Below are 26414 nucleotides of genomic sequence, written 5' to 3' on the forward strand. Positions count from 1 at the left end.
CTCCATGGAAACCAAAATCCAAGTGTTCAGGTCCCTTGGATAAAACAACGTAATGTGCATGTAAACCATGCACATCCTCTTGTATACTTAAATCATTTCTAGATGGTTTATAATACCTAATATGATGTTAAGTGCTATGTCAGTAGTTGTCATGTGTTTAGGGAATAATGACAAAAATAAGCCTGTTCCTCCTTAGTACAGAAATTTTTTAAAAAAGTATTTTTGAAATGAAATTGGTTGAATTCACAGCTGTGTCTGTGGAGATCTGACTATAACTTGAAAATTCAGACCCTGGAGTTCTGTTCAGGTGAGCACAACTCCTCTTCCTTTTGTTGACCTCCAAGTGTCTGCCACATCTCACCTTGATTCATGTGAATCGGTGGCCTCGTTGAGTGTGGCCCTTGGATCAGCACTATCCTCTTCACCTGGGGATCACCAGAATGCAGACTTCTGGACCTTCTTAATGGAATTGGAGACCCTGAGCATGGTGCCAGCCGCCAACAGTCTTCATTTTAGTAAGCCCTCGGGGATTTTGATTTTCCTGTTTAAGAACACTAATGTGAAGTGATTCAGTGTTCACCTTTGAAGGGAATACTAGACATCAATTCCTCTATCCCAGTCTGTTCTGTCAAAAAGCAAACACACCAACAAAATTTTATCCTTAGGCAAGTAACTTGATTTGTGATACTCAGTTTCTCATAGATTTTGCTTTGGTGGTGATTAAATGAGATAGATGATTTATGTCCTGAGGATAAACTAGTCAATAATTACCATTAATATTATTGTTTTTCAAAATCATTTTGGAGGTAGAAACTTGATTCCATTGTTTCCAGGGAAGGCTTTAGCTTATTATAGCTTTGTTTCAATCTAGTTTAAAAAATTAACTTTATTTGAATTTCCTTTGGCTTCTTTTATGTCTTTCTCCATTTATTTCCATTTTAGTTGTATTAGTTGTGCCATGCCTCAGTTATTTATTTTTGTTTATTTAATTATCTTATGAGATGGAGTCTCACTGTGCTGTCTCTGCTGGCCTCAGACCTCTGGCCTCCTCCTGCCTCAGCCTTTCCAGTGGCTGGGACCACAGGTATACACTGTTGTGCCTGGCTTCATTGAGTTTTTTATTTTTATTTTTTTTCTAGCTTCATTGAGTTTTACAGTTCTTTCACTGTGATAGTTTTATGCCGACATAGTTAATAGACTTGGGGAAAGATAGGATCATCAGGAGAACAGACTGAATTAGTAGGTCACTTTGTGTGGTAGCCTGCAGACACTTACTTTTGCCTGCAAGAGGGGCTGTGTCTGACGGAGAGAGCCATAAAAGGTTTCCCTGTTACTCCTTTCTCCCTTCTTCTCCTGTTGAGTATCAAACGCAGGGCTTTGTGTAATAGGCAGCACTGTACCACTGACTTACATGTCCAGCCCAAGACGTTCTCATTTTAATTTTCAAATGATAAAAACATAGCTCAGAAATTTTTATTGTTCCTAAAACTAGACATGTGGAATGAGACATCTTGGAATTTTTTTTTTCTCCCCACAGAAAGTGGTTTATTGCTTTGGTTTTAGAATAAAATAAGAAGCTCTTTGAAATTTTTAAAGAAAAAATATTCTTAGCAGTGTGGAAAATTTTCTTAGAAGTGTGGAGCTCCTCTGAAGCTCACGTTGCCTGTCAGTCTGAACACATGGCCTGTGCTGGTCCCGGGTGGGCCCCACTACTCCTTCTCACCATCCCGGCTGGCCATGAGGTATGACCCTGGAATCCTCAGGAGTGGGCCTTCCCTCCGAGAGGGTGGGCGCAATGCCCCTTCTTCCCATGCCTCACTTTCCCGCACCATGGGCCCCTCTGGTCACCCTGCCCTGCTGGGCCATGCCCTTGTGCCTGGAGGGCAGGGCGTGCACTTTGCTCTAGTGCGGCGTGTCTGATGTGCACCTATTCCACAGGTGGTGACCCACTGTGGGCCCAACTCGGCCAGGAGCAGGCCCGGGGAAGAGAGGCCCGTGAGGCCCTAGTTGGGCCCAGGCTTGGACTCCTGCTGAGGCCCAAGAGTCCGAGGCAGACAGCAAGGCTGCCCAGCAGCTCTAACTGGCCTTCTCCAGGGCTGATGTGGCCTCAGGCTGGCTGAGGAGCAGTAGGATCCCCACAGCCCAGTGAATAAGAGACCCTGTATTACTAACTTTTAATTGACCAAAAATGTATATATTTATGGAGCATAATGGGATGTATATATACACATGCATTGTAGAATGATTATATCAAGCATATTAACATATCAGCTCATTTTTTTTGTACTGAGAATATTTATTTATTTATTTATTTATTGGTACTGGGGATCGAACTCCTGTCCTTGGCGCTTGCAAGGCAGGCGCTGGAACCACTGAGCTAAATCTCCGGCCCTGCACTGAGAATATTTAAAATCTACTTGGCAATTTTCAGACATACAACATGTTATTATTAATTAATCATGGTACTGTGCAGATCTCCCAAACTTAGCCCTATCCAACCGAGACTGTGCCCTGTGACCAACATGTCCCACCCCCATCACTCTCCCAGCCTGGCAGCCACTACCCTGCTCTACTTATATGAATTTGCCTTTTTAAGATACTGTGCTTAAGTGAGCACATACAATTTGTATCTGTTCATGTCTGGTTTATTTTACTATGTGGAATGACCTCCACATCATCCATGCTGGGGCAAATGACAGGCTCTCCTTTTTTAAGGCCAGATAGGTATTCCATTGTGAATGTGCACCACATTTTCTTTATCTCTTCATCCATTTATAGACACATAGGTTGTTTTCATATATTGGCTGTTGTAAATAAAAGTAGCAGATCTATTTTTAATGTCTTGAGGAATCTCCATACTATTTCCCAAAATATCTGGAACAGTGTCTCAGGGTTCCTTTTTCTCCACATCCTCGCCCACACTTGTCTTCTTTGTCTTTTTGGGAAAAACCACTTCAAACATGTGTGAGATGGTATCTAATTGTGATTCTCACTTGTATTGGTGTCCTTGATGATAGTGATGTTGAGCATTTCTTTGTATACCTGTTGACCATTCTGTGCATTTCTTTTTGAGAAATGTCTCTTCTAGTTCTTTGTCCATTTTAAAATTGTTGATTTCTTGCTGTTTAGTTCATATATTTTAGATATTAGCCTCTTATGAGACGAATAGTTTGTAAATATTTTCTCCCATTCCATAGGTTGTCTCTTTAGTCTGTTGATTGGTTTATTTGCGGTGTAGAAGTTTTTAGTTTGATGTAATCCCATTTATCTATTTTTGTTTTTGTTGCAATTATAAATTTTGTTGGAAAGTTAGAAGCTTTTGTTGGAAGTTGTAAACTCACCAGTGTTTGTAAGACTTAGTTAAAATTATTTCTTTACAAAGTTAAATAGCACCACATGAAAATAAATTTGTTTCCGAAAGGATAATGTGTATATATGTGAGTACCTATGGTGGTCTTTATTTTGTTTTATTTGTGTAACTAAGTAACTGTGTGTGTTTCTCTCTCACAATGACAAATTTTTCTATTCTCAGTGAGTAATAAAGCACTTGAGTTTTGCTTAGAGCAGGAAATACAGTCTTGCAATTGTGTAGTTAGTTTACGAAGTTGGCCTATGACTCATCTTCAGGCAATGGCTTTTTCAAGTTACACTTAAAGGTCGGAGTCTTAGTCTTAACTCTGCCTTTTCTAAGTGGGAAGTGAGAATCAAAAGGAGGGGAAAAAAGAGAAGGAATTTGTTGGGAATGGGTCCAGACCAGTATCCTTTTTAAGGGAGAAAAATCAGTGTTGCTACTAATTTGAAATTTAATTGGTAACTTATTTGAAATTTAATATATTCGAAGGTGTTGTGCATCAAAATTGAACCTTTGAAATTTTAATTTTAAATGTTTGATTTCTGCATCACACTGACAAAAACAAACTGAAAAATTCTTAATGGTTCAGAATTCTTTTTTCCATTCATGATATAAATGAACATACATTTAAATCTGTTTTGTTAAAGACATGCCAAGACTTTCTTAAAACCTAGTTTGAAGTTATTAGCTTAAAAATTGTTAAAACTGTGATAGGTGAAGTAGCTTCATGTTTGTTTGAAAGTGTGTCTATGTTTAACCTCATTAATTTATCTTGCTCATTAGTGAATAACATTGACAATATAAAATACTCTGAGTCTTCAGTTGTCTTTTATTATTACCAAGCTGGTAAGGTTGATGGAAGAGAATTAAGATTCTGTGACTTGATTCTTTGGAATTCTGACTCTGTTCACTGTCTAAACACATAAAGCAGTTGTTGGCTACTCGCAGAGTTTTTTGTCCTTTGGACAGATATAATCTCCTGTCATTTTTTATATTCTGTTGTCAAGTCTAAGTTCTAGTATTTTAAGTGGGAAGCTGGTATTGAAATAATCAAAGGCCAAACAAAGCCCATCTGAAAGTCCAATAGAGCAAAATTATAGCATTGCAAAGTAAGTTACTGAACTAAATCCCCGCAATTTGAGGATCTTTACTGTGAAAATGGTATTGTGTGAGAAGAGGGGAGGGAGGTAATTTAGACCAGCTGAAGAGTTACTTTCATCACAAGTGGGGAGCCAAGATTCCTTTTCCCCTGAAGGAGGAAAACTGCTTGCTGTGCAAACCCCAGCACAAACTGCTTCCTGTGGAGTGCCAAGCCCTGAGCTAGGTGCTTCCTATATGAATAGGTACTGTTAGTGCCCCTTGATGGGGACTGAAAGTGAAATTGGAAAAGGCTAAATGATGAAATGCTTGGAAAACTTGTAAGTAGCAAAGTGGGTTTGGAAATGGTCTCTTCACTCCCAATCTTTTTCTGAAGCCATGTGTTCAGGTACTGAGGACTCCACCAACTTCCATAGCACTTGTTCCCTGAAGTTTTATTATAGGCTACCATCATTGGCATTGTAGTTTTTGTAACATGAAGCATAGTTTCAGATATGTTGTCAGGAATCCTTTGTGGAATGTTTCCAGTAGCTTTCAGGCTCTGAAAAGTCTTGGGACATCTTGGTGACTGTTTTGTTGGGTGTTAGTAATTTGAGAGTGGAGATGATTGCTATTCGGAATGGACTTCACAGTCATTTTTCGAGGGAGTAAAATGAGTTTTCAAGGAGTGACATGATGGTGGTGTGTCTGGTAGCTGTGGAGGATTTCTGGGTCTGTAAACAGTCTTTGCTTATTAGCAGGTATTTTGAACAAAGTTCTCTTGCTTCTCTAAGGTTCAGTTTTCATACCATCAGAATAACAGTTTGGGGGGGGCCGGGGATTTAGCTCAGTGGTTCTGGCGCCTGCCTTGCAAGTGCAAGGTCCCGAGTTCGATCCCTGGTACCAAAAACCAAACCAAACCAAAACAAAAAAAAGAATAACAGTTTGGGGTATTTGTGAATACACAGTGCTAGACACATACACACTCTATAAATGCTGGCTAGTGTTGATTTCGTGGAAGTTTCCAGAACTTTAAATTCTTGGTGTCTTCCATTTACAATTTTTTTTTTCCCTTCTTGATCCTAAGGATGGACAAGATAAGTGTAAATAGTACACATTGGGTTACATTGAAATCCAAGGCCATGGATAATTTTACTTTGGGAATTTTTGGAAGTAGATTAATTTTTCTCTTTGTATTTGAGAATTTAATCCTATTTTTTTCTGAGGCATTCAGAAAACAAAGATGGGATTCTCACATTCTTGGTTAGAGTCCTCCAACTATAATTTGTTTAAACTCTCTGAACCTTATTTCTTTTATGAAATGAAGAAAATATTTGTACTTTCTCTCAGGATTATTGAGAGGAGTAGATGAAAATCTGCTCAAGTTATTTGTACATAGCACGGATTTGATCAACTTTAGCTAAAGGGGAGAAAATAAACCTTTTTAAACAGATGATATTTCCCTTCAGGAAAAATAATTTCTTTTCTTTTCTGTTGGGATATTTTAGTCAGATTCTTTTCATTCTATACTTGTTACATCCTCAGGTACAAGCTTTGTTGATGTTTTGGGTGTGTGCGCCTTAGGGCGCTCTAGTTTTAAGTTTGGGTCTTCCTCCAGCTCCCTCCGTGGTGACCAGAGCGTCTCTGCGGCGTTCACACAGAGCCTCTCAGCAGGAGAGTTCTGTAGTCACCTCGTGCTAATAGTATGCGTTTATTTTCTGGCTGCTAAAATAGTATAATTTTTGTTAAAAAACCCAATTTATCAAGAATCTCTTCCCCAAGAAATCAGTTAGTGTTTATTTACGTTGTGTTATATGTACTTTCAACACCCTCTTCTCCCCTTGCTTTTTATTCTAGAAATTAAAAAGCTCAGAAAAGTAAATATATATTCATTACCCGACCTTGATAATTATTAATTCACAGGCATGATTTCCTCTCTCCAACTGAATTTATTCTGAAATCAGTCCTAGACATTTTATCATTTAAACCATGACCAATTTGGTGGCACATGCTTTTAAATGTTCCAACAATTTTTTTTTTTTTTTGGGTACCAGGGATCAAACTTGGGTCCTTGTGCTTGCACAGCAGGTGATGAAACCACTGAGCTAAATCCCCAGCTTGTTCCCACAATTTTTAACAAACCAGCCCTCTTTTCCTTCAAGGCATATCCAAGTGTCTGATTCCTCTGTTTCATTCATAGTAGCTGGGTCGATATTTTGCGATTATTGCATATCTGAGAAGTACTCCAAGTCTACTTCTTCCCTGTCCCTGAAGCCGCTTTGCTGAGGGGCAAAGTAAGTATTTTTGGTGGTAGAGTTGGGTGGAGAGAGTTCCTGAGACCTGCCTCTCCTCTTGCCTTCAACAGAACGAAGAGATGTTAGTTTTCAGGGATAGAAGCCCTGGATTAATCTGTGTAACCATTTTTGTTTCTGAGTTGAAGACCTGCTCGGTTAGCCACTTTGCAGTCCATCCTGGGGCATCACTTGGCAGCATGCTTCTCTGCATACTGACTGTCCTGAGTGCTGCTCCAGCAGGTGTCATTTCAACCAGTTGATTCTGATATTGAATACATTTGATAAAATTGCCACTTTTCTATTTTCTGTAATATTATTTTAGGAAAATTGATGAAAAAATATGTAAGTTTTGGCTATACTGTATTTAAATAATTGGACTGGTAATTAATGTATAGCCAATTTGTTCATTTAAAAATATATGTTACTGTTGGATGTGTCTTAGTCACTGGGCCCATTCTATAAATCTGGGAAAAGATCTGGGAGATGTTAGTGTGGCCAGGGGTATTTTATTGACCAAGTTGTGGAATGTTTCTTGTGCCAAACGTTCAAGTTATGCTGGCAAGGAAAAGGCACCCTGGTAAAGATGCACTGAACTAACTCTAATTTCAATGCTTAAATCTGGGGATAAACTGAAACAGAGTTTAACCTAGAAGAGTTTCCTGTGTCATTTTATGTTTGGACCCATTATTGCTTGGGATGGCCATCAGTCCATGACTTTGGTAATTTGAGATTGCAACTAGCAAGGCTAATAAACTTTTTTAAAAAATAAGAGAAGGTAAATCTATACTTTTAAATTGATTTATATATTAGTTAAAACGTTACAAGTTTTACCCAATAATAGTTATATGTTCAGCTGTTTTTCATCCTTGAACATTTTCATAGATACTTGATAGGTATGTAAGTTGAGGTTAGTGTAGAAAGTAGTCATATCAAGTGCTACCCATGTAGCATTTCTCCACCTGCTTAGGAAACATTTGGCCTTTTGAAGAAAGGGTGGCCCAAGGGATTAGTGATGGGGAAGTACACATTTCCATATTGGTTCACATCTGACCCGGTCAGTGATGCTTGAAATTCAGCACTATTTAATAGGCTTTAAGAAAGCCCACTTTTTGATCCACTTCCAGTGGATAAATATCCATAGTTTTTTAATGTTGTAGTTGCATAACTAATTGGCAGAATTAAATGATTTAAGAATTTGACTCCCCCTTTGCCCTCAGAATATAACTGGTTGTTGTTTAAATCAGAATTGAGATCTGATCTGAGTCATTTCTGAGGACCTGAGCCTAGTTAGCCTTGTAGTTTTTACTGTATTGGGAGCTTGTGTGTTTTGCATTGCTTTTACTAGGTGAGGCTGTGGGAAGGACTGTTTTTTTTAATCTCAGTTTGTAATTTTCCCAAATTGGAGACTCATCTGATCCTAGTTACCCTTAAAAACACTGGAGTCACTCTTTAGGATTCAATCTTTGTATCTCTGTGATTAAATAAAGGGAATATAGCGATATTCCCTGAAAGAATTTCGGTGCATAAACCTTTTTTCTGACACTCTACTTCTGACTGATACAAGGGACTTTTGCTTAAGTGAAGTTAGCAGGGATTAGCGTTTTACACTCAGTAACTGCCAGTCTTGATCACTCTGTATTTATAGAGCTTCCAGGGAATGGTATGCGCTCAGGGATGATATATTACCTGTTAATATGTTTGCTGAAAGATGGGCCCATATATTTAGAATGATGACAGATCAGAATATTTGGCTAAGTGTATCAGTCAGGGTCTCATTTTTCAAAACATGAAAACTCCCAAAATGCTGCTGTAAAAATACTGTGCTGTAGATGGATTTTACTTGCTAAATTTTTGTCCTGGTTTGACTAATTCATTCATTTAAAAAAAAATCATCGAGTTTGAAAATGGTGTCCTCCTTGCAGAACAGGATGTCTGCAGCACCTGAGAAAAATGAATTTCGCAGCCAGAAATCGAAGCCAGAGAACCGAGCACATTAATGCAACCCTGGACCTGATTGAGGGCAGCATGACTGTACTACAAAGAAGACTTTTGATCCATACATCATCATCAGGGCCAGAGATCTAATAAAACTGTTAGCAAGTAGTCTTTCATTTGAATAGGCAATACGAATTCTTCAGGATGATGTTGCATTTGACATCATTAAAATAGATTCTTTAGTAAGAAATAAAGTAAGATTAGTAAAAAGACAACAACTTACTGATCCCAAAGGATCTACTCTGAAGGCTTTGGAACTCTTAACAAACTGTTATATTATGGTTCCGGGAAACACAATTTCAGCCACTGGACCTTTTAGTGGCTTAAAAGAGGTTCGAAAAGTAGTTCTAGATACCATGAAGAATATTCATCCCATTTATAATATCAAAACCTTAATGATTAAATGAGAGAGTTGGCAAAAGATTCTGAATTACGATCACAAAGTTGGAAAGAATTTTGCCACAGTTCAAAGACAAAAATGTGAATAAACGCAAAGAACCAAAGAAGAAAACTGTTAAGAAAGCGTATATGCCATTCCTACCACCAGGGCCAGAAAGTCAGGTTGACAAAGAATTGGCTAGTGGCAAATACTTTTTGAAGGCAAATCAGAAGAAGCGACAGAAAATGGAAGCAATAAAGACTAAACAAGCAGAAGCTCTCAGTAGGAGACAAGAGGAAAGAAATAAAGCGTTTATTCCACCTAAAGAAAAGCCAGTTTCAAAATCTAAGGAAGCTGCTACTGAAACTAAAATTGACATGGCTACCATCAAGGAAAAGGTTAAGAAAGGAAAGAATAAGAAACTTGGAGCCCTTACAGCTGAAGAAGTTAAGCTTAAACTGAGAGCAGATGAAAAGAAAAAGAAGAAGAAAAAGTAACATTAAAATACCAGACCTTGAACTGTTAATTTATGAATCTACCTCCTTTTGTAAAGGATTTTGAGAAACAGGGCATTAGTTGTCCTGTAATATTCTGATCACTTTTTTCTGACTTTTAGTTCATAAAATAGTACTTTTTATAAATATAAATTATTCTGTTTTTCAAAAAAAAATCATCCTTTTGCTATATCCTAATTTGGGTAATGAGAATTTTAGGTTCTTTTTCTTCACTTGCAGGTTCTGTTTGTCATTCCTGCAATTGACATTCCTTTTTCTCATTGCAGTGTTGAACACCAACATCTTTAACCATATAAAGAAGGTCAGGTACAGCAGTTTGTAGATCTGACAGCCCTTTGTTGTCTCTGCCTGTAAGCAAGAGGTATAGACAAATCCTTCACCGAAGGGGAAAGGGAAAACAAAAAAGGACTTCCTAACCCTGTGGAGAAGCTTTAGGTTGTTAAGAGACCATCTTGAAAGGAAGGAAAGCATGGTTACTCTTACACCCAAGGGTGCTACTTATTCCCAGTGTCCTTATGGACTTTCCTGGAGCTACAGTACTTTTCTCCCTACAAACATAAAGAATTCAAGAAGTGTGCTTAGCATGGCTTATCTGAATAAACTGTCAAAGAAAAAAGGAAAGGAAAGGAAAAGGCCACCTTCAACTATTATTTGCCAAATACATGATGCTGCCCTGTTCCTAAATAGGGACTTGGCTTAGGGATTGCAAGATTAGTGAATGAAGGAAAGGTACTCCATTGTAGTTCTCCTCTGTATAGCAAATGACCTTAAAAAAAGTATTAGGATGTTCCAAAATTAGCAGATCAAATTCCAGGTAAACTGATTGCTCTTCCTCAGTGATGTGTTACTGATTTTTCCAAGAACTAGACATGTAATCTATGTTTTAAAATTTGGGAGTAATCATAGTTGAAGAGATAAAGTTTCTCTCTTGAATTCTGTTTTTTGTTTTTTTTTGGGTACTGGGGCTCGAATGCGGGACCTTGTGCTTACAAGGCAGGCGGCAGAACCACAGAGCTAAATCCCTAGCCCTCTCCCCTGAATTCTGGTGAGGTTGCTTCTTGGAAACGTTGAGCAGCCTGACAGTGGAGACATTGGCAAGCTGAGTGCTTCTTGCCCAGTGCTCTGCAGTTTCATGACTCTCAGTGCGGTGACCTGAAGCCAGTCTTTCAGAAAGAACCTACCGTGTTACCTGTTCTTCCACTACATGAAGTTGTAGGGAATACTTAAATTTTTCTGGCCCCCAGTGGAAAAATTGGTGGGCCTACTAAGGCTACTATTTTGAAGACTGTTGCCTTCTCTTAGGAGATCAAAATGGCAAGTTCTTTCCGCTCAGTCACCGCCTAAACACGGTTAGCACCTAATGTGTGTATACAGGCAGTGATCCTCCTACCATTTAAAATGTTTGCTTTTTTCTCTGCACTCAAGTGCATTTACAATTTCTTTTGTTAAATTTCTAAGTCTGTTTAACCATTTTATTCCCCTGAAATCATCTGTGCTGGTGCTGTTTTTTGACTGTTTATATTTATGAAGTAGTTTCTTGTATCTTGTTAGTGTCAGTCAAATTTTATATCCCTTTACGTACTGTGTTAGAGACACAGAGCTTTACTTTTTGGTTTTGGAAGTAAAAATTATCTCTAAGCTGTGTGTGTGTGGCGGGGTAGGGGTAGTGGGGGAGTGCCATGCAGGGAAGCAGGGACAGCAGAATTCAGCTACATTGAAGATTATGTAATTTCATCTGCCATGCCATATTGCTGGTGTTGGTTTTGTGTAGCTAATGACTAAAAAATTACACAGATTATGCAACAGGTTTTATTCTGGAAGCTACAGAGTTTAGTATAAGAAAGTTCCCCTTTTCTCAAGCATAACTCTGCACTACATTTTAAGTACTAAAAAGCATGGTTTGTATATCTTCTCAATAATAAGTGTTATGAAATGAATTATGAAAGACTTTACATGTAAAGTACTCATAGAAAGGACATATTGAAACTCTTGTTTCAGATCTTTATTTCTTGTCTGTAACCCTCTCTCCTACACACACACACCCAGGCACACACACCCACACACACCCAAAAACAAAACTGCATTCTTCAGAAGGATCAGAGAGAGTTATTATGGTGATGTGCAGCAAGGACAGTTGTACTGTTGATCTGTCCCAAAGCCTACAGAAGGTTCTTATTTCATAAGCAGAGATAATTTGTTTTACTCTGTGTGCCATATGGTTTTGCAGCTGCAGAGATCAAACAGATTTGTGGATGTAAACTTCAGTTCTTTACTTAAAATCTTTGAATCGTGTGGAGATTTTCATAAAGTGCTTGAATCATTGATGCCAACCAGGTCTGTTGGAGTCAAGCATCGCTTGTCAGTTTTGTAAGCTACTATGGATGGTGGTTTTTATTTGGACTTTAAAGACAACTTTGGAAAGGAAACTTGGAAAACAAATTGTCCACTGGAATGCAGTGATTTTTTTTTTTTGTAAAGATGATGATTAAAACCAACAGTCATTAGCATAGAAGAATAATAGTTCTGAGGCTGCCCAGGTACTCTCTAGAAAATACTAGTTTTCTCTTTAGAGAACTTAATTACACTAATTTATTTTGGGGATAGTCTTCAGAATTAAGAGTGAGTTTTTTGACTCCTTTTTTAAAAGGGGAAAAGAATATAAGTGTGCCAATGATTGTCCTCTTGGTTTTTGGGTGTTTTTTTTGGTATTGGGGATGGAGCTCAGGACCTTGTGCTTGTGAGGCAGGTGCGACACCACTGAGCCTAAATCCCTAGCCCTGTCCTGTTGTTTTTAATGTCTAAATGTGTGAGCTCTGTCCTGCTGGTCACAGTGCATGTATTTTTTTTTCTTCCCAAGTATAGATGAGGATATAATTTTTATTAATTTATTCATGACAGAGAAAACTCCTTAGACAAAAGGCATAAGATAAATTAAATAGCCTACTTAAAATCTGAAAAGAAAAATATCCAAAGATCTATAGAAGCACCTTAGCTTCAGAAGCAAGTGCTTCCTTGTGGAAGGAGGTTTATAATTTTTGTGTAGGGTACAAAATGAGAGCAATAAATTTTAACTTTAGCACCACTTCATAATAGTTGGCTAGCTCAGGAGTTAATCACGGATCTTTCTCAGTTCTCAAGAATGAAGAAATTTGAAGAATGAGAGGATGAGTAACTTTCAAATCAATGCCCTTTTTAACTTTTGTTTCTGGGTTCATTTACATCACTCATTTGAGTCTATAAGAAAGTTAGAGAGAAATGGAGAAAAGATGACAGTTTTACTGCATCTTCAGGCCTGAGCTACAAAATGCATATATTGAACCCAGTGGTGCCTTGGTTCATGAACTTAATTCGTTCCGCAATTCTGGAAAAGATGGCCACAGTTGTATTCATCGCTAAGTGGGAAGTTTGCAAACAAAACCAAAATTTTTTAAATGCTTCTGCTTGCGAACCAAATTATTCACAAACAAAAGCACCCATGAACTGAAGTACCACTGTATTTCAATATGGGTATTCATATTTGGTGCTTTGTTTAAAATTTATGACCTGTCGTGTAGGTCTTTCTCTGGTGAGGGTCATGTGTCTCCTGGGTCCACACTTTATGCACACATCCTTGTGTCCACAGCTGTGCTCTTGTGACACGTGTGTCATGTACCTAGGCCTTCCCTGCACTCCTGGGGTCCCTTCCTTACTGCTGTGCACTGGTGTCTCCCAAGGAGGACCGGCCTAGGGCTTCCCCCACACTCACTGTGGCCCTAGGGTTCACCCCGACAGTGTGTTCTCCGATGAGCTGCCAGCGTGTCCTTGTCACCAAAGCCCTGCTCACACTCACTGCATGCATAAGGCTTCCCTGAGTGTGTGGTCTGGTGGTGTGAGAGGGCCGACTTCTGGGTGAAGCCTCGGACACATGAAGGGGTTCCCCCGGGTGTGGGCCAGCGTGTGCCAGGGGGAGGTTCGCCTTCTGGTTGAAACCCTGTCTGCAGTTGGGGCACATGTGCGCACGCTCCCAGGTGTGCATCTCCTGGTCACATGTATTTTTTTAATACACTGCTCAGTTTATCTAAAGTAGATACATATTCCTGGTCCCTTTGTTTTTCGATTATAAATTTTAACAGAGCATCCAAATTATCTAAACTGTCTCCATTTATAGATGTAAAATTTGATAGCTTCCAAGGCTATCCTCTGCTTGGAAGGCCCTCTTCTGTGAGGATGCAGTGCTCTCATCCCACAAACCTTGGAATCTTGGATGAAATAGTATTTGCCAAGGAAAACAGGACCTTCAGATACAGCTTCTTACATGATTAAATTTTCTGGAAATTACTTGTATATTCTTCTTTTGTGTCAGCCACCACAGTTTTCATAATTAATTTTAATTTTGTTTTACCTGGCTTCCCTGCGGTTTATCTAGCTTCAAAATACAGGGACTGTTTTTCTTGTTTTCTGCCCTGTTCCCAACTCGTGTCTCATAAGGGAGTAAATATTTCTTGAATACGTGACAGCGTAGTTGTGGAAATCATGCTTACTTAGTATGTTTGAATATAACATTTTTTCCTTTTGCTAATTTTCATATAGAGTCTCCCAAAATAGTAGTTGTACTTTTTTCTTTTTAAAATGACTGCATACTTTCTGCTTCTGTATATTCAAAGATCTTATGCCTGAGTATCCAGATGTTATTCCTGATTTTTTTTTCACATCAGTTTGTGCATGACAGCTATTATTTTGCTGTTTCTCAGGGTTGTAATTTCCAGAGCCTGGAGCAGTAATAAACAGACAGTAATGAATTTTTATGTAAACTTTGCAATGTGTTTTATCTTTGTCGATACAGAGAACAAAATGTGAGGCTATTAGAAAGAGCAGAATCTTAGTGTGAGCTCTTAGAAACACGTCATCCACCTCTTCCTCATTTCCTGTCTGATGAAATGGAGGGCAAAAGGAACTGACCTGGCATTGGCCAAAGTAAAATACTAGTTTGGTTAGTAGACCCAGCTACGGTGTCAGTACTCTGCTATACAACCTTGGTATTTGACAGAAAGTCATTTTTTTCTGCTTATCAAACTTCGTTGTGCATATCAAACATTCATGAATGATTATTCCATACATGTGTTTTGTATTCCTTCAGGCCAGTGATAGTAACAGATGTCTAAGACTGATGGCACAAAGTTCCTTATCCTGTGTAATTCAGGTGGGGTAGCCTTCAGATTGAAGGATACCATTCGAAGAGGCAAAGTGATTTGGACAAAGGCTCTGAATAGTAAGATCTATCACCGTGCCCCTCTGCTTACTGCTGTAAAAGGCTTTGTGCTTTGGAACAAATGGCCTTATCTAGTAAACTCAACAATATATTTGGGGGTAGGGTTGGTCAGATAAATCAAATAAATTGAGGTGGAATGATAAGAGAAAGTTATAGCATACTGTAATGCTTTCTTATCCCCGTATTCCTGCTTTGAGTAGAAGCCTACTTTTAGGCGTTCCCTCATGAAAACAACTTGGGAACTGATGTGTTAAGTTGAACACCACAGACTTTAATCAGTTAAGCAGAACTTTGTTTATATTGCCCTTTAGTAATAGATGTTACACGTGCCCCCCCCCCTCCCCTTTTGGTTTTGGGGATGTAACCTAGGAAGCACTGAGCTATATCTCCAGCACCCCACCCCCTTCTTTTTAACATTTAAAGAAATTTTTGAGACAAGGTCTTGCTAAATTGTCCAAGCTGGCTTTGAACTTAAGATCCTCCTGCTTCATCCTCCCAAATGGGTGCGATTTATAGGTGTATGTGTGTATGGCACTTGGCTTGTCCCATCTTGTAAAAGTACTCAAACATTTTCCAAGGGATGATCCTTTTCTCTCCTACTGTAGGAACAAAATACTCCTAAAAAACATGCATTTATATCAGTATTTTAAAGTAGAATCATATTGTAAAGTATAACACGTAAAATTATTTATAATAAACCCAGTTAGGGCACTTGCCAAATGAAGAGTAATTCCCTAGAGGCCCCCTTTTATGCTATAGGTCCCTTGGCCAAAATGGTGGACAGGGACAAGGTACACAGTCCTGACTCAGTCCATCCTCACCTTTTAGCCTTTTATCTCAGGGAAACAACAACAATAAAAACAATAAACATACAGTGGTCACCTTATCCAGGTCAGACCAATTATAATCTTTCAGTAGGATCATGTGGAAGCTATGGGAAAGATGTTCTTCCTTTCCCTCTGTTTGCAGTGCTAGCAAGTTTCAAGTCCAGAGCTGTTTTCAGTCATGGTTCCAGCCTTGTGGGGACAGAACCTGCCAAGGAAAATGGTGCCAGTACAATTCTCAGAGGGTACATGGTAAATGTGAATTGCATTTACTGAGTGATATTCCAGGATGTCTTTCAGGCAGTGGTTGTAAAACTGCAGGGTACTTAAGAATTCCCTGGGAGTTTGTTTAAAAAGTGCAGAGTTTTGATTTTTGCTTCTGACAGAGTCAGACTTCTGGGGGATCCAGGAATCTGTATTTCACTCAGACGAACCATGTGATTCTAATGCTCTTTAATAAGGGCCTGTTCTTCAACCTGGTAACAGAGGATGTGATAATGGTTTGTATTTAGCTGCACATGAGGTTTAGGTTTATTACACTTAAAAAAGTTATATATCACCGTTAGGTTTAAAAGGTCCTTCCTCACAGCCAGATGTGGGACTGCATTTATGATGGCAAATGATTTGTCAGTAAGAAACTTTCCCAAAGCTGTGATTGTGGGGATGGCTGAAGTTGTTGTAGTGGTTATTGTAATCGCTCATCTGTGGTCATATTCTCACCACCCCTGTTCTTCAGGGCAGCTGCTGTAGTTTCTCTTTTTCTTTTTACAGCCAACTATAGGCCCAGATACCTGGTGAGGAGCAGGCAGTGGTGTCTGTATAAATCTCTTTAAGAATGTACACTTTGTCCAGTTATTTTGTTTTTTTCTTCTTCACCAGTACAGGTTATCCCTTTGTCCAATTATTTTTCGTATATTTTCTCTTGATTCAAAATAAGGAATGGAAAGCCGTAGGGATAGGAAGTAATACCTTCTCTTAGAAGTTTCTTTTCAGGGCTTACTATTCCCTATATTTCTACTGGATTTTTTTTTTTTTTTTAAATACAAAGGCTGAAGCCAACAGGAAAGATTATGGTAGAATTATTTGGTAGTGAAAATATCCTTACTCATGTCTCTCTCCCTTAACCCTAGTTGATTTCTGTAGAGTTTTTGTGAAGCTGATTGTGTTTTCACTAGCTCTTTCTAGGAAGGTACAAACGTGGTACGTGGATAGTCTTGTTTATTCCTTCCGACTGAATAGTAAGCTGAAACTGCTATGGGAACATAGTTAATTGTAAAGATGTGCACTTGAGTCTGTACAATAAAACCTGGGCCAGGTGTGGCGAAGCTAATAATAATGGTGATATAGCAGACCGTGTGCCAAGCAGTACTGTAGGGTTTTAAGGGCATTTACTCATTCTATTTTTAAAAGTAGTCCCCAGCCAGGGACCATTGATTATAATCCACATATTATAGAAGGTGGAAACTGAGCTATAGAAAGATTAAGCAACTGGCTTAATTTAGAAAATTGCAGAGCCAGATTTTGAAAACAGGTTACCTGCTACCATATTCCACCTGGCCTTCCCCATGGTGCACTGTGTTGTTCTGCTTTGTTACCAGATTAGCTCTCTGCAGCATCTGAACAGAAGCTGCAGCAGGGAGAGCGGTGGCATTTGAGGAGGGCAGGGTCTCTTGGCAATAAACAGAACCAGGAGGTGGGAATCCGCACTCACTAGATGAAGTGATGTACCGGCAGGACTCCAACCACAGGTGCAGACTGAGGAGGTGTTGTTAGTTAAGGCAGGAAAGGTAGGCTAAAGCCTTCCTCTGACTGAATCATTGGTTGCCGATAGACTGCTGCCTGTGTTGCTCTGTGGTCCTCAGATCTTGTGCTGATATATAAATTTTCATCATAAGTTTAGGTGTTTCAAAAGATATAATTTTGAGCATATTGCAAAAATTGACATTTAAACTATTTCCATGATACACTTAAAGTACAGCTAATGAAAGAAGTCTTACATTTTCAGATCAGCTACTATTCAGTTAAAGAAAACAAGCACAGGTGAAGTGAAGCACAGTGGCACATACCTGTAATCTCAGCTGCTCAGGAAGCTGAGATAAGAGGATCCCAAGTTCCAGAGAAGCTGGGCAATTTAGCAAGGCTCTGACTCAAAATAAAAAAGGGCTGAGGATATGGCTCAGTGTTTGTGTAATGCCCTGGGTTTTATTGCCATCACAGCCAAAAAAACAAACCAATCAGAAAAAAAAAAAAAAGAACAAGCTCTTTAGTTGGAACTATTTCTCAGGGTTTAATCAAATTCTTTTTTGTTCCATTTCTTTCCCAATTTTTATTCTAATACATAGTTATGTTTCTTAAGTCTTTTATGGATTATCATGTCATACTTATATATTCAAAAATGTATAAAATCATAAATTTTAAAATGTTCTATACCTACAAGGATTATTCAGTATAGAAGTTGTTTGAACACTTTAATCAGTAGAATAGTTGATCAAAATAACATGATTATATTATACATTCTGATAAATGATTAGTAAAAATAAAAAGGTAAAGTATGTCTCTTTAACCATTCATCTCATATCTGTTCAAACATTTTCTCTCCCCACTGTATTCATTAAGTTTGACATCATGTATTTTACAGTTTTCTTTTTTATAAACTCAGGCACTGAAAGTTGTTCCTCAAAATCAAAAAGGGTGGATGTTATTGTAAAGTCAGTTCTTCATACTTTTTCTGAAGTTACAGTTCCTGGAAATATTCACATCTGTCATCAGAAGGGTTTTTTTTTCTTTGGTACTGGGGATTGAACTTAGGACCTTGTGCTTTCGAGGCAGGCAGCAGCACCACTGAGCTAAATCCCCAGCCCTCATCAGAAGGTTTTTTTTTTTTTTTTTGTACCGGGGATTGAACTGAGGACTTTGTGGTTGTGAGTCAGGCACCGTAACCACTGAGCTAAATCCCTGGTCCATCAGAAGGCTTTTTAGACGATCTTTTTTGGCTGATGACTCAAAGATTGGATCCTCCTTTAATTTTGTTGGAGCAATCTGACTCTGGAAAGGATTTGTTTGCATGCTTTTGGATGTCTTCATTTCTTATTCATTTCTTGGCATTTGTTTCCAGTGGCTCTCTGGTGTGGCAGCCTTTGAGTTTTCTGTCTCACTGGCAGTGTACACACTGAATTGGGGGAAGTGGTGACCAAGGACAGTGTTACTTCAGAAGGTGACAGAAGGCACTTTGTGTGTTCAAGAACTCAGTTTCAACGTTTAAAAATATAGGTTGGGGGCTCAAACATCTGAACTTACACAGGAAATTGATTTTTAAGCCAGAATTCTCTTTGTAGCATCAAAATAAACCAGAGAACCCAGCTTAAGTTCAGGCTAAGAAGAGGAGTTGTGAAGTCAGTCAGCCAGCCTCCTGAGGGAGGGAGCCCTGGCCAGGGAGGCTGACTGGAGGTGGGGCCGATGGGAGTCACCACAGTCCTGTTCTGTAGCACAGTTCTATGACACCCTCTTAATTCCGCAAGGGCTCACTGCTTGGCCCAGTTCTACTTAATTTTTAGTTAGAAAGGGGTAATTAAGGTGAAAGGGTATTGTTTCCTTAATGTTAAATTCACTTTCCATTGTTCATTGGGGGCAGATATTAATTGAGCTGAGTAGTTGCAAAGCACCTAATTTAAGTTTTAAAAAGTAGCCTTTTTCTGGGGACTGGGATTGAACTCAGGACCTTGTGCTTGAGAGGCACAAGGCCGGAACCACTGAGCTAAATCCCCAACCCAAAGTAGCCATTTTTTACCCTCACTTTATTGGTTTATGTGGGAACAAACAAAACGTCTTGTGGAAGGTATATTATTGGAGGCGTACAAAACTGTAGACTTCTATATGGGAGCTCACCACTCCTGTACTGTACAGGGGAGAAGCAGGTGCCCTTGACAGAGTGAGCTAAGTTGGTCAGTTAAGGGCTTGAAATATACAAAATTAGCTACATTTTGCCAAAGTTTGCTCCTTTGAGAGTTTTATCCTGAATAAGAATTGATATTATTGTAATGTTCTGTGAGTGTGTTTTATTCTTGTCATCTATTTTTGGTGTTGAGTAATCTTTTTCAAATGAGTTTTAAGTAGCGATAGGAGCTCAGAAATGGAACTTGGTTTCTGTGACTGTGCTGTAAGCTTTCCCCTGTCAGAGAGTGAGTAGAACTTGTAACAACTTGTACTGGCTTACAGTCTGCCAGCCATGAATTTTCTTAAGTAATAGGGAACAGAGGTTTTTAAAAGTTTGTGAACTGAGGTTTTTTTTTAAGAAGGTGAAATGAAAGCAGTGCTGTACAGGAAATTAAGTTTTGGGGTGAGAAAGTAGAATTGGTCAGATTTAAATCATTAATGTCTCTTTAATGAGGAGTTATATGAAACATGTTGGGCAGAAAGTATGATGCCAGTTAAAATCATAAATGTGAAATTTACTCAGAGCCAACAATATTTGGTATCGAACTGAAAGGAAAAGGAAAAAAATCTTATGTGGAAGGAATTGGTTGTCATTCTCAAGGGTATGGGAGACTGGTGGTGGACCATTGCACTTGATTTGGTTTTCTTTAATAAAGAGCATTACCTGACTCAGATTTGTGGTTTCTGTTTGTGAAATTTTCTTCAAATTAATATTCAATATTCTGGGAGTGCTTTTTTTTTCTAGCATATTGTGAATGTTTATATTTGTATATTACAACTTAAAGCAAAATGATATTTGTTTCTTTTCTTCTAGACACCAGGAAAGTTTCTTTTCTTTCCTTTTTTTTTGGAAATGGGGATTGACCTCAGGTCCTTGTGCTTGCAAGGCAGGCGGCGGAACCACTGAGCTAAATCCCCAGCCCCACTAGGAAGGTTTCTAATGTAGTTGTAAAAAATTTAGTTACATATTCACACTCTTGCCTCTTGTCTTCTAGATCTATAAGATAAGAATGTTTAAAGAATCAAGTAGTTTCACTAGCTTTCTTAAGGAGGTCCAGTGAACACTTGCATTGCTATTTGGAGATGAATTTTCCATAATAGGCATGGGTTATGCCTCACTGCAGAGGAGGCAAGAAAATGAGCAGGCTCTTATTTAGACAAGATATTCACTCCAGACATACTGGCTAGTCGTAGGAGGTGCTCCGGATGTGCTGTTTAATGAGTGTTACAGATGCATTGAAGTCAGATGAAATTGGCGAGCTCCGTGAGTGGAGGGATTTACATCCTGTCACTCTTGTGATGTCCTGTGCACCCAGCATCAGTCTTGACGTGGCCGAGGTGCCTAGCAATCTCTTGTCGAATCTGCAAATGCAGATGTTCCAGTCATGGACTAGTGTCTCTTTATGAATATGAATTCAGGTTTTTCTAGAATACTTTGGAGGAGAAAATACCAAGATGATAGTTCTCTTTCTTTTTCCTTTGTGAAACCTGTTTTTACAGAGTTACACTTAGTATAGAGAAATGAGGACTTCTGTTTTATTTTTAGGTGGTATTTAAAATTACTTTAAGATTCATGAGGTTAAAGTATAAAAATGTGACCATAATTCAGTACTCATTTCAAGGACTGATTTCTGGTTTCTGACCTGATGGTGAAGAAAAAACACCCATTACTTATAATAAAAGGTCAGCTTCTCACATGTTCTCTGTACTTTCTGGATGTCCACTGCAGAAAATGTCTTTATCAGAAAAGTATTTTTATATATGTTTTTGAATTTTGGGGATAGAAAAGGTAATCAATCCCTCTCTCTCTCTCTGTCTGCCTTGCAGCTTTTTGGTAAACCTATAATGACATTTAGGTTGTACTTTCAGGAGGTTCACTGAAACTGGTTTTGCTTGCCAGGTAGGAGGAGGTAGAGTCTCTGTGGGATTTGCATATGGATGCTACTCCTCTGTGTGATTTAGTACACTTTCAGAACAATTTCCTGAGTATATCTACCAAGAAATACGTGATTATGTAATTTGTGAAGAGAGCTAGGTGTTTGAGGTCCTTAAAAAAAAGCTTGTCCTTAAGGTTGCACCATCCATTGGGTTTCCTCCACTCTCAAAACGTTTCTTCTCTCTCAGTGAACTCTCCCACACCCCAGGGAGGGAGATGTTCTAGCAGGCTAGCTACCAGGCTATCTGGAACTGGACGGTGAGGTTGTTGCTGTATAAAGGTTAAAGGTCATTTTGCTTCACAAGAGTGACGTCGGCTTTTAATAAAAAAGTAGAGCTTGATAGCTCCGGAAATTGAAAGAGTAGATGCAGCATTTGCTAATTTGGTATCTAGTGAGTGGTCTTCTGCAGCTGGCTTACCCTTGTTTTTTGGGTTAAATGGTATTGTGAATGCTTCCTTTTTCAGCATGTTATAAGATAGCTCTGATAGGACTGTAAAGTTCTTTGCAAGTAAGATTCCAAGTAAGAGGAAAATCTTGAAACATCTTTTGCTATTGTTCCTCATTAACCTCCCACCCTCCTTACTTCTGAGAATTGATCAGAACTCTATAAAAGGAAAGTGGTTATGTTGTGTCAGGGGAAGAAAGCCAGGAGAAATAAGTTACCCATAAATTGTACAGTCATAAGGGGATCTGGGTGGGTGGATCTGATGACTTGGGAACAGAGAGGAAAGCAAGTATAATGGTTGATTTTATCAGAGCAGGTTGAGTATTTGTATGTACACATAGGGGGTTGGAGATTGAATATAAACTTAACGATTAACATGGATCTCAAGAGGTTACAAATGTCTGCTGCTACATAAATCCTAGCTAATATTTCTGTGTCTGTAGGGTGTGGCACTAATGTTAAATAAAAAATATCAGCTCTGTCAAAATAGGAAGTTGCGATAAACACATGGTTGCTTTCTTTTATAGAATTTGTGTCTCGAGACCTTCAGGTAGTTTGTATTAGCACTGGAAGGTTATGAACTGGGAGTTTAGTTGATTTTAGTATAAGTATCTCTCTATTGAATACTGAAATCAGGAACTCTTGATATTGGTCGCTCAACAAGTTTTTTCTCTGATTCTGGAATTTCAGCCCTTGCAACTTTGAAGGTTGTTTTAGGTTTGTTTCTGAATGGCAAATGTAATGGAAAAGGCTGGTTGTTAAATTCATGATCAACCAGGGGGAATTTATAGGCCTCAAAATGTTTGATTCCTTTCATTAGAAGATACTGGAATGCAATTCCATGTAATAATTTACCAGAGGGAGTTTGGAAAATGAAATACCAACTTCTGAGAGAAGGAGCTTGGTGTGGGGCAGAGTACTTAAAAGTGGGCCTTGCTTTGTGGAAAGACTCTTTGGCTTAAAGAGTTGTGTAGGACATAAAAAGAAGCTCTGTCAGGTATCAAACATGAGAATGTCTTAGAAATAAGGCCGGGTAAGTTATTCTTTCTTGGGGAGCTTAAAAATAAATACTAGGATCAGAGTTTTTCCTTTTTTACTCTCAGGTCTGCTGGCTGTTAAAGCCATTTGGAAATTTTAGCCATGATCTTGACCTTTTAAATTTTTGTAACAAGCCCCCCCCCCCCCCAACTGTATTGGTTTTTTTTGTTTTGTTTTGTTTTTTTGGTATTGGGGATTGAACTTGGGTCCTTGCACTTGTGTATTGGTTATTTATAGAAGATTGTAACATATTACACAAGATTTAACATACTAAGAGGCACACACATGTGATTAAACAAATGGCATGGGAAAGAAGGAACTGCAGACTAAGAATAAGCAGGGTAGAAAGCCACAGTTTAATACAGATCTTTGGTAAAGGCTAGGGAGGCAGCATAACCGTGTGTGTGTGTGTGTGTGTCCCCCCTTTCTTCACTCTGGGTTCCCTTTGTTGTTATCATTCATGAGCCAGTACCCTCAAGAGGTGGTTTGTGTTTGTAAGACACATAAGAAAGAGGAGGAAAACTTGAAACAGTCAGTTGGCAATTCATTACCAGCCTTGTTATATGAGATTGGAAATGTTATCTAAACTAGAACAGTGAATTTTAAAATTATAGGTGAGGTTTCATTGCATGCTTCCATGTTCCTTTATTAAAAGTGATTTGGAGTTTGTGATATTGGAAGCAATTGCTTGGTTAACAGTTCCTGTAGATTCCTGGTAAGCCATGGGATTTCTTTTGGGATCACTGTATTCACTTGTATGAAATCCTTGGGAGGCAGTGAAGTAGGAATTCCCTAATTTGTACTAACTTTGTTCTGGAAACAGATCTCCCATAAGCGTGTGTTAGGAGGAGAGATGGTGATCACAGTGAATGCATGGTTTACTGGGCATTTTTGGTGTGCAGGTATGGAAAGAAATTTTCATCTGTTTATATATCTGCCAGAGTGATATAGGAAAATTTGAATAGTTTTTCTTAAAATTCTCAGGGCGCCAAAGTGAATTTGATAGTGTACTGTGTAGTGGCTAAAAGCATGTCATCTGGAGCTAGACTGTTCAGCTTCAAATCTCAGTTATCTTCAAATCCTGTCTGAGTTACCTGTATGACTTGTTCATTAACTGCTCTTTACTTTCCTCATCCTCAAAATGGGGATCATAAGTTACTTACTTGATAAAAGTTATTGTGATAAACAATAAAAAGTTTAAACAGATTGATATAGGTAAATTGCTTAAGAAATTCTTTGCACAGAGTAAGTGCAGTAAGTGACACATGTGTTTTCTAATATTATTGCTAGGAACTAATTAAAATTCTTAGTTTTATAAGCTGTAGAGGTGGTTACAGAAATGGGGTTTCTTTGTTGAGAAAGCTAAGTGTGATGTCATTTTTTATTTTTGCATCAGTCTTTTAGTATATACACATTGTAACTATTTGCCTTTTTTTCTATTTTGACATTCCTAAGGAATCTCATAATTTATCAGTAATTTGGTCTGTGCTGTGCCAAATGAAGGCAATATTCGTATTACCTAGTTTTACTTTTATGTTATTATCATTGAGCAAAATGTGTGCTGGTAATTAGGAGCAGATTGCCCTTGAGTGAGTTTCAAAGACATGCAGGGCCAGGGATTTAGCTCAGTAGTTCCCTCGCCTGCCTTGCAAGTTCAGGGTCCTGAGTTTGATCCCTGGTACCAAAAAAACAACAAACCAAAGACATGCAGGTAGGCAGTTTACTTCCTGCACAAGTCCTTGCTGCCAAGCACCAGCAGGAAAGATTGCACCTGGGACAGGGAACAACTTTTCTTGAATCTGACTTGTATGTAGGCCATTCCAAAGGATAGGAGGACAATTTCACATAACTGGGAGATGTAAATTTTACTTCCAGTGTTTCTATTAATAATTATAATTAAAATCCATTTACTGTATAAACTGCTGTATTTGTTGTGGTATTAGATCTAATCTCTGTTTAGCACTTTCCTGGATGATTTAACATATTTTCACTTGCTATTATTTAAATTTCCAATGCTGTCTGCTTTTCAGAAAGCAGAACATATTCCTTTTGGGAGGAGGCTGATCTCAGGCAGTACAGAGTACCTTGAGAGCAGTTGTAAATATGGTGCTGTGGACCTGGAGAAGGTGGATAGATGCCTTTGATAGACACACACTGTCAATGTGGTAGTTGAATGTGAGTTTCTGTTACTTGAAATATGTGTAGATTGAAGAACTGAATTCTAGATTTAATTATAATTAAATTTAACCTTAAATGTTTGATTCAATACTAGAAAATTGTGTTTAGAACAACTTGGGTTTTTTTGGTACCGGGGATCGAACTTGAGTCCTTCCACTTGCAAGGCAGGCGGTGGAAGCACTAAGCTAAATCCCCAGCCCTGGAACAACTTGTGTCTGTGAATCTACTTTGAAACTAAATTTTTTGAGCTGTAGATATAGATCAGGTAGTTCCAATGAAAACTAAGCATATAAGTTGAGATATGTTATAAATATAAAATGTACATCAGCATTTCAAGGCTTTAATGTCAAAGTAATGTACAAAATCTTACTAATTTTTAATATTTTATTTTATTTTATTGGTGCCAGGAATACAGTCCAGGCCTTGTGCAGGCTAAACAGTTGCTTACTAATGAACTGTAGTTCTAGCCTTTTAATATTTTTTAAAAATTGATGGTATTTGGAATTATCTTGGCTGTATATGTTAAATATAATATTAATTTTACCAGTGTCTTTTTTTAAAAAAAAATGTGGCCACTAGAAAACTTAGCTCATGTTCTATTTCTTCCACCTTTTGGCTATTGTAAATAATGCTGCAGTGAACAGGAGTGTGCATATACCTCTCTGAGATGCTGTTTTGACCTCTGTTAGGTGTATACCCAGAAGTGAGATCACCTAGATCATATGGTAGTTCTACATTTACATTTCTAAGGAACCTTCACTGTTAGGAAACAGTGTTTTCCTGATTGGCTCTACCATTTTATATTCCCACTGACAGTGCATAGGGTTCCAATTTCTTCACATTCTTGCCAATGTTTTATAAAATAGTACAATTTTATTTTAAATAGTGGCCATTCCAACAAGTATAAGGTAATATCTCATTTTGCTTTTGACTTGCATCTCACTGATGATTAGCAATTATCCTGTCCTGTTTTGTGTTGCTCTAGTAGATTACAACAGACTAGGTACTTTATAGGGAAAAGAAAGATTCTTGGAAGCTGAAAAGTTCAGGCTCACGTAACTACATTTGGTGAGGGTCTCATGCTGTACCCTGATATGGCAAATGATATCACATGACCAAGTGTTTTGTGCTTGAGCAGTGAGCATTGTGTGCAAAAGAGGCTAAAAGGAGTAGACTCACTTTGTGACAATTCCATCTTA

At 38.4% G+C, this 26414-nt stretch overlaps 1 protein-coding gene, 1 non-coding gene and 1 pseudogene across 6 annotated transcripts in view; 2 read left to right on the forward strand and 1 right to left on the reverse strand.

Moving 5' to 3' along the window:
• The window catches only part of LOC147825892 (KRR1 small subunit processome component homolog pseudogene), a 64554-nt pseudogene extending 38146 nt beyond the window's left edge, over positions 1–26408 (forward strand). The window contains exon 1 of the transcript XR_015440058.1: positions 1–26408. This exon is cut by the window's left edge and continues 38146 nt beyond it. The product of XR_015440058.1 is annotated as a KRR1 small subunit processome component homolog pseudogene (transcript).
• The window catches only part of Mllt3 (MLLT3 super elongation complex subunit), a 334605-nt gene that overhangs the window by 39706 nt on the left and 268485 nt on the right, over positions 1–26414 (forward strand). The gene's annotated exons all lie outside the window — the stretch shown is intronic.
• On the reverse strand, positions 2040–2159 carry LOC147825893 (small Cajal body-specific RNA 20). Its single transcript, XR_015440172.1, has one exon.

Source organism: Heterocephalus glaber, unplaced genomic scaffold (genome assembly GCF_053883595.1).
Source record: "Heterocephalus glaber isolate CG9 unplaced genomic scaffold, H.glaber_assembly_v1.0 deba00001481, whole genome shotgun sequence".
Classification (NCBI taxonomy): domain Eukaryota; kingdom Metazoa; phylum Chordata; class Mammalia; order Rodentia; family Bathyergidae; genus Heterocephalus; species Heterocephalus glaber.